We start from the raw sequence: 2478 nt of genomic DNA, 5'->3' as shown, positions 1-2478 counted from the left end.
GGTCAGGAGTTCAAGACCAGCCTGGCCAACATGGTGAAACCCCGTCTCTACTAAAAATACAACAATTAGCCAGGAGTGGTGGTGTGCGCCTGTAGTAGTACTCAATGAATATCACCATCATCATCATTATGCAGTGTCATATCTGGATACCATCCTACAGGCCCCTCTTTGTGAGCCCTGCATTTGATATGCAGAACAGACTGTCACAGCAATCTGACTACCTCACTTCACATCTGTAAAATGGGAATAAAGATAATCACAGGTTTCTTATGAGGATAATACATGTAAAATACTTAGCACAGTGCCTGGTACTTGTGTAAGGTCCCAATAAATATTAGCTATCTATTGGCTGTACTGAAAGTACAACCAGTATCATGTGAGGGACACCCAGGCTTTTTGGTGAGACAAAGGAGTTCTTAGGACTTGGAAAGGTTGGAAACAAGTGTCCTAGGAGCACTCGGTCCAGAAAATCGATAGGATCAGAGAAATTTCCATTCCCATCTTCACTCCTACAGGACTTATGCAAAACATCTTTACTGTGCTTTGCATCTGCAAACTCTGTTTGGGTCTGTAAGTGTGAAGTCCACAGAATATGAAATGTGGTGGGGGTTGAAGGATTCTGATGGAGGAGTAGGGTACCAAACAATACAATTAGCATCATTCCAATTATCTATTGCTGTGTAGCAAAATATCTGATAGCTTAGAGCTTAAAACAATCATTTTTTTTGTGCTCATGATTCCCTGGGTCAAGAATTTGAACAGGGTACAGTAGAGGGTGGGTTGTCTTTGTTCTATAACATCTGGGGCCTCAGCTGGTAAGATTTAAGGGACGTGGGTCTCTCAACAGCTGGGGCTGGAATCACTGGAGGCTCAGTCAAAAACATGTCTGGTTCCTGGGCTGGGTTGACTGGAAGATTAGGACTGCAGGCCAGAGTGCCTACATGTGGCCTCTCAGGATGGTTTGGCTTCCTCACAACATGGTGGCTGTAGAATAGTCAGACTTCCCATGTGGTAATTCAGTTTCTAATCATGAGTTTTTCAGCTACCAAAGAGGAAACTACATCACCTTTTTTGACTAAGCCTCAGAAGTTTCTCAGCATAACTTTTTTTTTTTTTTTTTGAGACAGAGTCTCACTCTGTTGCCCAGGCTGGAGTACAGTGGTGTGATATCGGCTCACTGCAACCTCTGCCTCCCGGATTCAAGCAATTCTCCTACCTCAGCCTCCTGAGTAGCTGGGATTATAGGCACATGCCACCACACCCAGCTAATTTGTGTATTTTTAGTAGAGATGGGGATTTGCCATGTTGCCCAAGCTGGTCTCGAACTCCTGAGCTCAGGTGATCTGCTGGCCTCGGCCTCCCAAAGTGCTGGGATTACAGGCATGAGCCACAGCACCCAGCCTCCCAACATTACTTCTGGCTGCAATTTATTAGTTTCAAAGGAGACGTAAGCCCACTAGACTCAGGGGGAGGAGAATTAAACCCTATCTCTTGATGGGGGAAGAACAAAGTTCTAGAAGAGCATGTGGGATGGGAGATATTATTGTGACCATTTTTAGAAAATATAATTTGCCAAAGGCTTGCAGGTTAGAATTCATTCTTCCCATGGACTTGCCAACCACCCCAAGAGAACAAGACCTAAGCTCCCCAAGGATGATGGGGCCAAAAGCACATGCTCCTGTCTGTGCCTTGCCTTACCCTGTAGAGGAAGCTCCTGAAGACCCAAAAAGAGAAGTGATCTGAGGCCCAGAATGAGTCCTCAGAGAGTCCCCTGGCGAACACTCAGTGAATACATATCATATCAGAGAGCAAGAGAGCTGCAAACTGTGCTGGGATCCCATCTCATATGACACTGCATAATGATAATGATGGTGATGATAAGACATTTACTGAGTGCCCATTTGGGAGCAGGCGTTTAAATGTATTTTTGTTTTTCATTTAAGCCTCCAAAAGGAAATGTATAACCTTAAATGCACATCTTAGAAAAGAAAAAAGATTGAAAATTAATGAGCTAAGAGTTTATCTTAATAAGTTAGAAAAAAACCCCAGCAAATAAACTCAAAGTAGAGGGAAGGAAATGACAAAGTGGAGAACAGAAATTGAAGAAACATGCCACAGAACACGCCACAGAGAGGATCAGCTAAGCCAGCCACAAGCCAATTGTGTCAAAATTGATAAATCCCTGGTGATAATGACGAAGAAAAAGTTGAAAGAAGGCAAAAATATTCAAAGTCAGGAACGAAAAGAAAGTTATTGCTATGGATGTTATAGGCATTAAAAATAAAATAAGAGGACATTGGGAATAATTTTGGGCCAATAAAATCGAAGGTATATTCGAAATAGACAAATTGGTTGAATATAACTTAGCAAAACTGACTCACCTTGACATAGGAATCTGGATAATCCTATAACCATTAAAGAAATGAAATCAGAAGTCAAACATGTTCCCATGAAGAAAATCTCAGGCTTCACTGGCAA

The sequence above is a fragment of the Colobus angolensis genome, unplaced genomic scaffold (assembly GCF_000951035.1).
Source record: "Colobus angolensis palliatus isolate OR3802 unplaced genomic scaffold, Cang.pa_1.0 Scaffold142, whole genome shotgun sequence".
In the NCBI taxonomy this organism is placed as follows: domain Eukaryota; kingdom Metazoa; phylum Chordata; class Mammalia; order Primates; family Cercopithecidae; genus Colobus; species Colobus angolensis.
This window is presented reverse-complemented; position numbering follows the sequence as displayed.